Raw genomic sequence first — 14,525 nt, forward strand, 5'->3', positions numbered from 1 at the left:
TTTTTATATACACCAGCCAGCGTTACCCTGTATAAAGTACAGAAAAACAACCTCATACCTTTCCGTTCACCTCACTGCCCCCCTCTGAAGTTTGCAACTAAGATCCAAACCTGAGATTCGGGACATTATTCAACTTGAAACTTAAGACTAAGTTTTCCAAGAAGGTTCACTTTTTCTTTGTGTTTTTTTCTTTGCTAGTTTGTACTGTCAAACATTTCTCTGTGAATAAGGGCCATCTCCTTGGCACACTCTTTGCTCAATGACCACATTTCTGCTTGCTTTGTGCCAACATTTGTCCTCTCTTCCTGGGGCCCCCGCTCTGATAAGCTGAAGTTGGGTGTTTCCGTGCTAGATGAGTGGGGATTGATTGAACTGACTCCAAAGTGTCTGCCGAGGCTCAGATGATGCTGAGGCCACTTGACGTCTCACTCACGTCAATGACTTCAGGGCCTGGGAAGAGTATCATTCAAATGCTCTCTTCTGCATACACGTACACACATGCACACACACATGCCCACACCCCGCTTGAAATTTAATTGTTGTTAATTCAGAGTCCACAAACTAAATCTCCAAGCTGTATCCGAGATGTGTACATGCATGCCAATATGCAAGAGCCATACACACACACGCACACACACAGCCCCCAGTAAAAACGGGACCCTCCCTTCTCCCTTCTCTGTGCCGGCCTTGACACTGACTCTCAGCTCCCTGAGCTGTAAATCTGCATGGTGATAGGAAGCATCAGAGGCAATCCATCTCACACACATAAACACAGATGCACACTCAAGGACACACACGCACACGTGCACACACAGCAGATCAACAAGCAGCCCTCTCCAAATTATTTTTTAAAGAAAAACAGGGGAGAAAATGCCTGCACTGCCCACTTAAGAGCACATGATGTGGCTGAATAGATGAGACCAGCTGCTGTGCAATCAATCACTCCGACATGCAGCAATAACTTGTGCACATGGCCAAGTTTCAGCAAAATAAGTGTGTGTTGGGTGGGTGGCTGTGGGGGGGGGTGAAACGACATGACGCGGATAGGAGAATGTGTGCATGAATATGTGGAGGACTGAAAAGACTTCATATTTTGAGAAGAAAGGACTTGGGGAGTCTACAAGGCTTGATGGCGACAGCAGCTGCCATTACATGTAAGAGAGCGATAACTGAGACAACAGAACGGGCAGCAGTGTGTGTGCATGTGTGCAAACTTAACTCATGTGTGAATAAAGAGAGCGGGAAAGAGATTGGGTTGGATGAAGATGATGAGACACTTGGAGTCTGGCAGTGAGAGAGGAAGCAGAGATCAGACGGCAGCGGCCACCACATTTGCATCGCGTTTTTTTTTAAAATATCAAAGCTATGTTTTTCTTTGATATAACATTTGTAGATTTTGGCGCACATATTTGCGACTCAGTTCATGTACAGTCTAAAACTTGCTGCCCTAATTATCCAGCGCTGCTACTTTGGCGCTGTATGTGAGTGAAAATGTGAAAGACATTGAGGAGAACTGATAGCTATAAAACTAAAAAAAAAAAAAAAAAAAGTAATAAATAAAGCAGAAGGTATTCAGTTGAGCGCATACCTCCGCCAACATAATGCAAATGTAAATATTTCCCATTCTGACGAATTGGATATTAACCAAAAGTTATTTGTGCTCACCGCCACACCCCGCTTAGGCCAACTGGTGTGAAAAATGAACGAGTTCTTCCTTGCTCCATTACCTTACCATTACCTTTAAACTTTCGAGAAATTCTGTGCATAACTTTTAGAGATATGGTGCAGGAAATAAAAGAAAGTCCCGGCATGTTCTTGCCCCATTCCGTTAAATAAAAAGCTCAGACAGTTACAGAAGCTGCATCACGTGTGAGTTATCATTTGTATGACTGAAAAAAGGAAATTGCAATAGATGTGTCAAATATTTATAAGCTAAAATGTGATAACCCCATCAAAAAAACAAGACTTGTTGAAAACGTACAGTTTTTACAACTAGAGAGGGATATAAGCTTTCCCATGGTTGAACAGGGCAGGAGAAGACAGCTGCGTCTGCTCGATGGAGTCCACTTGACTTCCTCAATCACCAATCATCTCATTACCACCCCCACCTCTCTCTACTGGTTTTCTCTCTCTTGCAATCTCTCTCCGTGTCTATCCCTTTCTCCCTTCCTCTCAAACACTCACACGCACACACACACACTTACCCACACGCACACAGTGTAAATACCTCTAACTCAGCGGACTTGGTTGAGGTCGTTAAGAATCCAAGAGGCTGCTGTCACAAGCATTTACGAAACACACCCCAGATTCTAATTGCTGTTTTCTCGGCCGGAGAAAGAGTGGTTTCTTCCACCACGAAATTCTTGAGAGGGAAACTACTGTTTATTTATTTAGCTGTTAAAGCATGTATACAGTGACACTGTTTCTCCTATTGGGTATTTCACCTAAATATCTATATCCATATCTATCTATAAACAGACAAACAGACAGCTGTTTTGGCAACAGCTTAGAGATGAGCAGCCACTGGTGTGGTGTTTCTGCACTGTGCTTTTTATATTTTCATTTCATAAAGTTTGGTGGGTCTCTTTTCTCTGTCTGTTGGGCCAGGCTGTCTATCATTGCTCATGCTAACCAGTATCCCAATTTGACATAAAATATGAATTCTGAAATTATGTTAGTAGCCTATAGGTTCTATTTGTGTCTATAAAAGACCTGGATGCATGCCACAACACACACAACCCATCTCATACAGTTTACATTTCACTGCTCATATTTGTTTACATTATGACTTATATAACCTGATATTTGGGCTTGTGCAAGGCCACAGTAATAATAATGCAGCCTAACTTTAGAACTTTTATTAGCCTTTATTACTCTTTTTCTATTTTTTTTTTTTTAAATACCTTTCCTAAATTGTTATTACCCGGATAAGTTTCTCCTTTGGTTGATCTTAGCATTTCTATTATGTGTTTTTTTGGCACCAACCCACCACAGTAATGTGTGAACATGCCTGGTGACCAATAAACAATTCTGATTCTGATGTGTAGGAGCATTTAGTTAGCCTACAGCATGTTGTCGTTTTCCTTGTTGTCCTTGTTTTCTTCTGTTTTTCTTTTCCTCTCTGGTGATAATTCAGCCACCATGAGTCAAACACTTTCCCAAATAAAGTAAAAGTTAAATCCAGGCTATAATGTCTTTGTGGCTGCAGCAGATGTCGTTGCGAGCTATTGCTTGATTAATGGTAGTAAATAGAGAAGACTTTTGTGTGTTGAGATGTATCACATCGTCTTGAAGTGCCCGCTCATAGCAACGGTCAGATATTCATAATGATGGCCATTATTCAGAAACATCAGACCACAGAATGCTGCAAATGACCAATATTTCACCAAGCCATGTAATAAAGGTTAAACATAGGTTGTATCACCATTATGTTATAACTCTGAGTTACAGACTGGGCATGTGTGAACAGTGTAGGGAAAAAAAAACAGCTTTAGGAAAATACATGTGCATGAAGAAGAGAAGGGACAAGGCCAGTTCCATTAGAGAGGGCCAGCAGTTCCACCAAGGGAATCAATAGTGAACGCCGAGTCCTCTGTGAGACCAGATTAATCTGGTAGAAAACCTGCTCTCATGCCTGGCTGAAGTTGTCTTGTTCTCTCTCCCACAGGCCTTTCTATCAAAATGTGAAGTTGGTAAAAACTGAGAGCACTTACACTTGATGTCGGGGGAACTTATTCTGTCTTCTAAGCAAACAAGACAGACTGGAGAGTTGATGATTACTCACCGGATTCTCCCACGCACTTGCCCATGAACAAAGGTGCCATAAAGAGGCACACAACCTGGCACACTTACACATGCACACTTTGAGATACAGGCGCATACACACACACAAACACATGTCTACATAAACCCACCGCTAACCATTACACTGCCACGTGAGTCAGTTATCTTTCTCCTATGATCTAAAATTAGGCTGCTGAAACTTTTTAAGTTTTTCTGGTTTTCCCAAGTCTTTCAGATTCCCAGAGAAAATACACATAATAAAAAAATGTGCACACACATATAAATACACCCACACATGCATGCACACATAGCCCTGTAGGTTTCCAAAGCATCAGAACTTCAAAGATAAGTCAACATCTCTAAAATCTAGCTTTTGGCACTTGGATGTCTAAACTGTACCAAAATCACTCAGTGGTCTTATTGTATATGACTGTCTCCTGCAATACACACATTAACCATTAGCAGAGTTGCAAGTCAACAGCAACCCTTTGGGATTGACTGAACTGGCCTTAATTGAGCATTGTTTGTGCAGAATCTATTTGTTATCTCAGCAGTATCTCTGCTCCAATTAGGGTGAGAATAGGCCTTAGTCTCCTATTATGATTCGCTCCAGGATGATTTGCTAACGAAGGGCAAGGTCTGAGAAAAACAAACCTGCTTCCTCGCCACCCAATTCTGTCTATTCTCTCTCTCTCTCTCTCTCTCTCTCTCTCTCTCTCTCTCTCTCTCTCTCTCTCTCTCTCTCTCTCACTCTCTCTCTCTGACACAGTGACATAGAATTTGGAAGCTGCTTGAATATGTATGAAGTCTCCATTGGCCTCCTGCCACCGCTGTCAAAATGAATTAGACATGATACTCATTATGTTTTTCATCACAGGTAGGCTCTTGGCAACAATGGGCAACCAGTAGCTTGACGGTGAGCCAGTTTCAGGTTGAAGCTGTAAGTGAATGTGATATTTAGTTTTAAGGAGAAAAATCCTGAGTAATCGCAACGGACCTCTAAGCTAACACTGACAGTCTTACTCCTGCAACTACTGATTATTATCGGTCTGATATAACTGAGGTGGGGCAATTGTGCTGCCATAGCTAAAGCTGATGTAGTTGTTTCAAGAGGTGACCAAGGGATCCTACACTTTTATGCTCAGGCACTCTTCCTAATTTATTTCAAAAACATATGTAGTACTTAATATTAATTATACAGAGCCTTGCAGAAAAGTATACTCAGACCCCTTTGGTTCTGGTGCATTTTGCTGTGATGTTATTTCAAAATGCATTTATTCAGGATTTACAGTCTGAGTTCTGTGCACACAATCTGTTCTTTCAAAGAGACAACAAAACTGGTAAAGTTTATGTGAATGTGTGAGATGAAAATAACACAAAGTGAGTTTGTGTACTAAATGTCCAGTCCTGTTGATTTGTTTGGCCTGAACTGCCACATGAGCATACATTTGGTCATTATTTTTTCACTGCTGGCAGGCAGGGCCTCAGGATGACCTTTCAGAGAGGGACACCCTAGGCCAAAATGTCAACTTTGCAAACAAGATGTCACAAAAGGTAGTGGATTAGCGGGTTGGCATGATATTTAGTAAATGCATTCATGCATTTACTAATGCCAAAAGCTTGATTGCAGAGATCCTGCAACATTTTCTCTCACAACATCCTTAAGCTGAACATTTGACATGTACACAACATCTGACAACATCCGAATGTACTGGGCAGACTGCCATGTAACTTGCTGAGCATACTTTCCAAAGAATAAACCTTTTCAATTTTGATGTCACCTGTTGGTGTCACCCTGTAGTGCCACGCTTAGGCCAAAATATCAAGTTTTCTATCTCTCAATTTATTGGGCAGGTTGCCATGACATATAGTAAGCAAATTCATTCTCCCCAGAGGATGGACCCTAATGATTTTGGTGACCTAATGACCTTTCCTGTAGCTCTACCCTCAGGCCAAAATGTCATATTTCCACTCATGATGTCATTAAATCTAACTGTCAGATTGCCATGATATTTGGTGAATGCATTCATACTCCCCAAGGGAAAATTTCTCTTGATTTTTAATGAGCCCATTACCTCTCCTTTAGTGCCATTCTTGGACCAACATGTCAAATCAGCAGATTTGGTGAGGTCATGACCTTTCCTGTAGCCAAAATATCATGCCCGCACTACTAGCATTCCCCTGACATGCACCAAGCGAGTGGGGCACCAGAGGGCCCATGCTTGTTTAGTATGTGCTACTCATGTTTCATATTTAAATTATATTTCGATTAAAATGTTTTCTTCAAGTCTTTATCTCAAATTTGCCTGTCTTGTGAACAAACCAGAGTGCTGGTCCTTTACCTAGATTTTAGTGGGATTTACTTGTTGAAAGAAAATATAAATCATCTGCCTCTGATCGCAGTTTGTTTAAACATTCAAAGTAAAAGTACACTAGAAAAAAAAAAAAATCTGCCCCTTCTGGATTTTCAGTTGTAGTGATCATGCCGATATGGTAAAATCCTGGTGAATGCTGTGCAAAGGAACCTGACCACAGCGTTGTTAGCAAGACTGAGAAAAAAAAGTAACTAAATAAAAATAACTAAATACAATATGACACCTAAGTAACAGATAATACAATAAAATGTTATTGTGATTCACTTAATCAACCCCTGGCAAATTTGCATAATGCACCTGTACTATCTGAATGTATTAAACAGGATTTCACGATGCTGTGATTTTTTTTTTTTTTTTTTTTTCGGTATCTTTCATGAATATTTTGTAGGCCATTTTTACATTGATATTAGTTGTAATTACATTTTGACATGACAGGGAAAATATGTGACAACAGGCATAGGCAAAAGGAGGAAAAGAAATAGATCAACCAGCTGATTAGCAAATTACCACTTTCTCATTTAGTGAGCAATAACACCTTGTCAATCTTTATTTCATTACACAGCTGCAGTGGCCTGATAACAGCCAGACAGCAACAACAAGGACAGATGAACACGTTGTCTTGCACCCATTAGCAGCAGCAGCAGCAGCAGCAGCAGCAGCAGCAGCAGCAGCAGCAGCAGCAGCGCAGTAGCTGGATGCATTGACCAGCATGTTGGGTACAGAACAGCAGTCAGACTGCAGAGTACATTATGTTGAAATGGTGCACAGTTTTCATTAGCTTTCCTGGCAACTAGCCTGTTTTCCCAATCACAGTCTGTTCTTTATCTCCCTCTCTCTCGCTTGTTCTCTTTTGTCCTTTCTCGTGCAGTTTCTCTTGTCCCTTCTTTACCCTTTGGTTCCCTCTGTCTCCCTCATTCTTCTGTGTCTTTCTCTGCTCCGCTACACATGCATTTCAATGTGACCTCTGAATGGCCTACAGGCAGTCACTCTGATGGAAGAGCATCTTGCATGGAGCTTTTAGTGGGAGAGCCACCCCAGGCCATCAGTAATGGAAATCTCTAGAAACCACAAGGACTCAGAGACTAATGTTAACTGTGTGTCCTTACACAAAGACTGGCTTCCCCACATTAAAAGTAACACGGAGGACAACTGCAGTATTGACTTGCCACAAATTGTGTGAAATTTCAGTTTCCTAGACAGGAAAATGAGTCAGACAATTACTCCTCTGCCGAGCAGAAGCCATGCTCATCAACTCAAACTGAAAATATTACATTTTAATCAAACTGAGCAAATCTTAAGCAATAGTGGGTTATTTTCTCATTTTCTGTCCCTACGCACTTTTGAATAAGAGAGGACTAAATTTGGGCAGATAAATTGTCCTCACATAACTTACACTTTGTATCACAGTATAATCACTGTTTGTCATTATTGTGCAGCCCTGTGATACATCCTTAAACACAGACTTGTCTACTCTCCTGAAAGCAAATGGTAGTGATGTAATAAGAAAGACTTGTCTCTCCCTGCCGTACTCCATCTTAATAATATGAAACCCTTTTGTAAACTAAATTAACTACACTACACCAGCAGTCTAAATGCTATAATCAATGTTGTTAATTAACATTCATTCTTTTTGATTAATGAACAATTTAAATCAGAAAGTTTCATGTCAAGTTGACATTCAAATCAGTAAAACTGAATAACCGAATGGCCAATCAAGACTCAGTTGCTCAGCGCAAATTATTGCAATTAGGGTGATTAGACATTTGCGTATCCACTGATGCACGTGCACAAAACTGCCAAACATGCACACACATGCACACACTCATACACACACCAACTGACCACAGCTTGGCTCCTACAGAAACGGACACAGGTGGTCACCTGCCAGCTCTCTGATGTGTTGGATCGATGCCAACAGCCCCCCTCGACCTTCCTCAAACCCAATCTCCAAACACCTTGCTTTGACTGACAGCCCATCAGGCTGTAGCTAATGCAGCTCAAATAAACACACACACACACACACACACACACACACACACACACAGGCAAAAACAAATACACACATGCACACTCACAAGCACATACACAAGAAGATGCAAGAGGCAAGGGAAGAAACATGCACACTCACTCATGGACATACACATGCTTGCACAGATCACTTACCATCGTGCACACACACACCTGTGGCCTACAGGTCTCGGTGTAAAGTGTGATGAACCACAGCCCGTTTATTTCTGCCTTCACACCCTTCTATCTCCAACCCAGTGAACCGTGATTTACCTGTCTATTTCTCTATCACTTTTTTCTCTTTTTATCTCTCACAGGCCTCAGAAGTCATGTGGCCATTTGTCTTTGATTTGCTGGCATTTTTGAGAAATAAAATTTTGATTGTACATAAGGAGAAATGAATGGGGATTTCCTCATTTTTTCAAAGTAATTCAAGAGCATTTGATTATATATGAATAAACTACAAAACTGGGATCCTTAAGTGTCCCGCATCTTTAGCACGTGCATATGTATCACTCATGCATGGATCTATATACTTGCATGCAATTATGCAATATGCAATTATTGCAGCATTTATGCAATTATTTCAGCATTTGGCACACATTCTGAATGCACTTCAACACCATAAACAGTGTTTAGGCTGGCAAAAGGTTGTTTGTCTCCCAAAATCCACCAAAACATAGGTCAAAATTGTATAATAATACTGGTAAACACAAATACGTCATTGGTGTAATATATGTATTGATAGTCAGATACCTTTCAAAATAAAAGGTATTTGTCAGTGTGCACAAGTGCAGGCTGCCAGCTGAATGGCTGACTGTGACACATTCTCTGCCAGCTATTTCTCATCTGCTTTGACCGTGGCATCATTAGATTCAGCAGAAAACGCTCAACATTTTTGATGTATAAAATGTCTATGTTTGTTTAAAAATGAGGCAACGAAGTCACCCATAAAGTGCTGGTAGAGCGAGACATTTCCGTGGGGATCTGCTAATAAAATCTGCGTTGAACCTGACGTCGCCGGAGCCTGAGGGTCGTAACATCAAAGGCAGAGGTCAGATTGCTGCGACTCTGGCTCCATTAAATTAAGAAGAAAACACTGAACATTTTTCATATATTATATATGTACGTATGTTTGTTTCGAATTGTGGGCGTAATAGTGAGAAACTGGGACAATTTGGGAGTAAATGTTGAAAACCGGGACATTTTAGTGTTTAACAGATATTTGTCTGGACTTGGGAAACCAAGCTTCAAATTGGGACAGTCCTGGAGAAATCAGGATGTCTGAACACGGTATTATAACCTGAACATGATCAGAGTGATTTAAAAAAAAAAAACAAAAAAAACATGTTGCTAATGGCTAAGTGGTTAACCACCCAAGATGAGCCATGGCACACAACTATAGAGTTTTAGTGATTCTCCTCAATTAAACAGTTTTGTCTTCTTTGAACAAACATAACAGATTGGACAAAGACTTGGACATGGAAGCTACAAGTAGCTAACCGGGTGTTTTTTTTTTTGTTTTTTTTTCATGGCCACAGCACACACAAAGACTTCATTTGACCAGTATGCTTTAAATCAGTTTCATTTCTACCGACTTGATATTTCAGCTAAGAACCTGTATTTGACTTGACGTTCTCTTATTCTTTCCACATCTGACTACATGATCTTCCATTTCATCATCTCTTTGACAGCTGGACAAATGTGGCAATACCTGATGTGTGCATGTAATTAACATGTGATGTCTGCAGATTTGCACTGTCATATGCTGCAGTGACAGGCTACACTACATCAGATATCTGTGCATCTAAGCTCCAGGCAAACCTGTGCTCCTCACCATTGCTTACTTGTGATGCTGAAGGAGTAGGAGTTTCTGCTCATTCTACTGTTGTCCTCACTTCAAGTAACTCTAAGTAAGAGCAACAACCAACTGTATAAAATCTGAAATGCAAATGTAACTCATATCTGAGCAGTCTCTGCACCATATATCCCTGCCTGTATCATACAATATATCTGATATAATCCAGTATACCCTTTAAAGCAGGATGCTTGGAGGGGCACTTTGCTCAGCCTTGCAGTGTGTGGCTGGGGCTCTTTTTATTACATTTTGCTTTTAACGGACATAATGTCATTTCTGTTTGGCCTGCTGAGAAAAAAAAAAGACACACGAATGGAGACTAGCACTGCATCATGTCTTGCTCTCCATAGAAAAGAAACACATTAGTAAGATTGCATAATAACTGAGCAAAAGAGGGACTCCCTAAAGCAAGCAAAGCTTTTGATTCACAATATTTCAGACTCTTATTAATACTCTTCTTTCCTTTGTCAGTTACGCATTACATTTTAGCATGGCAAGTTACATCACAGGGGTTTTTGTGAGTGGGGATAGCCTCTTCAGAAACCCTTTGACTGGAAGACATCGTGTACATGCTTTCTATTTTATCCTCCGCTCTCTCATTCTTAAACATACACAGAATTGTGAGTATGCTTTCTATAGAGGTAAAAGGTACACATAGTTGCTAACACTGCATGACAACACAGATACTCTGTTCACATGAAAAAATGCCCTGGGCTCCTTTTCCAGCCTGGACCCTGTGCCTACCATATCTGCTCCATGAAACTGGAATGCTAGTGCAAGAAAGCATAGTGTAAGTCTTTGGTGATGTAATAAACTGAGTGCCTGCCAACAGCCTAAAGATGCTATGTGTAAAATATTTTTGTCAGCACTACTACAGAATTACTTGTACTGTAATGACACATTATGTTGCTGGTCTTAGTGTTACAGGCAGCAGCCCAAATGACCCGATTTGTACTCTCACTTTGTGTAGCTTGAGAGCCTTCCAGCATGATTCTCTTCAAGCTAAAACCTTTCTGCTTAACTGTTACAGGTAGATCTTTCCTGGTAAAAGCCATTCATCCTGCCTGGTCATTTTATTTTATTTTATTTTATTTTATTTTATTTTATTTTATTTTATTTTATTCATTTCATTTGTGAAGCACTTTGTAACACTGTTTTTGATAGATAACTGTAGATATGCTGGATAAATATACTCATCTCAACAGAAAAAAAAAAATCTATTATAATTAAAGACACATCCTTGCTATGCCAACACAGTAGGCACACAGTAGGAAAAATATTAAGAAACTTAAGATTGACGCAATGAGAGTCAGTATCACTACTGTTTGACATGATTTGCCTTGTGCTTTCGGCCCTAATGACTCAAACAAATGTATGTTCTTCTTCCCAGTGAACAAATTACAGAGCCTAAGCTCAGCACATCTTTCAAATCGACCGGCAAACAGATAGACAGTTTCAAGAAAGCCTTCTTCAATAGCATTTTCTTCAAACAGCAAACACATTAACAGCAAAATGCGGAGATAAAACGGCAGGAAGAGGGATAGATGAAAACTGAACTAAACTTAATCTTCCTCCCTTTCATCTTTCTGTCTTGAACTTTGCAGGAATTCACTGAAAGCGGAAGAATAATGGGCTGGAAGTGAGAAACTCCTTCTATGGAATACAGCTCGAGCTGATCTTGGCAGAAAGGGTGGGATGAGCTGCTGACTCTCTCTCCCTCTCTCTCCCCCTCTCTTTCTCTCCCTGACACACTGTGTGTATACACTATAACCCTGGCCTTTGTGTCAAAGCAGCCCAGTGCCAGTGAGGTCTCCCCTTACAGATTACGCAGGCACAACAAGCTTTCCTAGTAGTGCTGGCACATCAATAAACAGACAGTATCACAGATTTATTTCAGCCTAACTTTATGCCTTTTAGATCGGCTGTTCTTCATTTTAGAGTTCAAGGTAACTTGCATTTCCATATTTAACATACCTACATCATGGCGCAAATGAAAGAAAGAAAATCACTTGTTTGGCATATGATAAAATACCCAAACAACAATATATACTGTGCATCACATCATATCCATACTACTGGAAAATGAAAGCTGTATCATTAAAAAATCAATTACAGTTTATATTTTATGCTTAAATTTACTATATGTACTATACTGTTATAGACTATTATATCAGTTCTCAGTTAATGCAGGTAGAGCACAAAAGGTTGCAGATGATGAACAGATACATATCTAATTGCCCCTGTCCTTCAAGTATATTGTTGCTTGGCTGCATGCAGCGTACAGGCGGACAGCTGAGGTCAGACCAAGTGGCTACTGCACCAAAAACAGAGGGGGGAGTGAAGAAAAATGGGCTAAGGGGGTAGCAGAGGATGGAAAGAGGAAAGGAGTAAGAACAAAAGGAAAGAAACAGCCGAGGTGGAGGAAGAAAGAGGGGAAGAGGAAAAGGAGAACACCGGCGGGCATAGCAGAAAGGGAAAGTTTGGTTTCTGCTTGTCGCTGGCTTAGTGCAGTTCATGCCTGCAGGTAATCTCTCTCCATCTCTGACCTTGAGCACTTACCTCAGGATAATCATAACAATGCAACCCAGCAAGAGAGAGAGAGAGAGAGAGAGAGAGAGAGAGAGAGAGAGAGAGAGAGAGAGAGAGAGAGAGAGAGATTGAATGGGCACAGAGCTGACCCAAGCACATCTCTAGGGAAAATCTCCCCCACCTCAGGGTGTTTAAAATGCTGCCAAAAGCATTAACTTCCAGCCTGACTTTTTTTTTTTTAATGAATTTATTGTCCAACACAGCATGCAATCAAGCGAGCCAGCACCAGCCTTGTTGGTCAGATGAGTCTGTACTGCACTTTATTCCTGTATTCACCTAGTCTGCCGTCCTTCTCCTCGACTTCATCCACACTACACTCCTTTGCAATCTTCTCTTTCACTTACCGCTCCTGTTCTTTCCTCTCTTCTCATCCACACTCACTCTAGGAGGTCTTTGCTTTATTATGCTCAAATTAGTAATTAAAAGACCACTATTGATTCACTCATACAGTACGGTGCATTCTCTGCCAATATCTGTCTGGGATAATGAAGTGTTTTCAAAAGCAGAAGAGACGGGATTGAAAAGAGAGAGGAAGAGAAGGGAGGTGAGGAGAGGATGAAGGTAGAGTGAGAGAGCGAGAAAAAAAATCAACCTCAAGAGCATCAGTGTCACTTCAGGCAAATGACCTCACTTAATGTTGAAGATCTCATTGCAATCCCAAATTTAAAACAAGTCAACAGGGACCATGCCATCCCCTTCAACTGCTGCAAGCCATCATAGGTGTGACTGTGTGATGTGCGGTGTCTGAGACATTGCTGTTTGAAGTTGAATGATTTTTTGACCTGTTGGTGGCGCTGTGGTGGGCCAATCCCTTTCATGTTGTGGATACTGGATATCAAAGGAAAAACTTGCAATCTGTCACGGGTTCATTAAATTTGACTTAACTGTGTCAAAGATACTGAACCTTAGGACTATATTGGCCTGGTGATGCTACAGTAGATCAATTAGATTTATATTCACAATGTCAACCCAAGTGTCAAAACCCATCAGCCCCCCCATCCAAATTTCATCCAAAACAGATGAGCAGAGACTGAGAAATCACACATAACATCGGACAGATGGACAGACAAATGGACGAAGCCCAATCCATAGTCCTTTCACCAGCTTTCAATGATGGGGGATTCCTTGCGCAGTCAAAGCAAGGGAAATAAGGAGGAAAACAACTTGAGAATATGTGGACAAAATCTGATTATGAGGCAACAGGATCCGTAAAAGCTGCCACATTCCACACACTGGACTGCAACACTTGTGGAGGTTATTCATCTTTCAAGTTATTCATCCATCTGCCAGTCCTCGCCTCCTCTCTGCCTTTATAATGCTCAGAAACCAGAAACTGGGCTACTATAAACAGCCACAGAGTAAGACTGGTAATCAAGAACTGGTAATGCCTTTCAAATGAAGACTTAACAAGACTGGCACTTATCAAGAATCTCCAAGTATGATTCCTGGAGCTCGGAAAGCTGAGTCTTTCAGGCTCTGATGAATGAGTTGCTTGAAGGGACCTGATGAGTCATCGTAGATTAGCACTCGCAGTTTGAATGCGCTTTGTCAAGTGTACACTGTCAAGAGTGAGGGTTGTCCAAACCCCAAATGTGGTGAGGCAAAGGAGATGCTGGCAAGAGAAGAAAGTCATGCCAATAAAATCAGAGCTCGGATCAGTGAGCAAACCACGTTTTCCTTTTAGCTGGTTTCAGGGTGAGAAGAGTTGAGGTAGGCACTGAATATCTGTGTGAATATTCTTCAGTGGTCAACACTTTTCTGCGGAGGTCTGTAGACTGAATCTGAAATAGTGTGGAGTTTTTTTTTCCTTTTTTCTTTTTTTCATGTGCTTTCTGCATGTGTTTGTGCCCTCACTGGTTTGACTGACAGAATACAATCATAAAAGACTAAAAGACAAATATGAAGCACAGACT

At 40.9% G+C, this 14,525-nt stretch overlaps 1 protein-coding gene across 2 annotated transcripts in view; it reads right to left on the minus strand.

Annotated features, from left to right (window-relative positions):
- The window catches only part of stk32a (serine/threonine kinase 32A), a 93,852-nt gene that overhangs the window by 64,628 nt on the left and 14,699 nt on the right, over nt 1-14,525 (minus strand). The window lies entirely within an intron of this gene.

This window comes from Myripristis murdjan, chromosome 14 (assembly GCF_902150065.1).
Source record: "Myripristis murdjan chromosome 14, fMyrMur1.1, whole genome shotgun sequence".
NCBI lineage: Eukaryota > Metazoa > Chordata > Actinopteri > Holocentriformes > Holocentridae > Myripristis > Myripristis murdjan.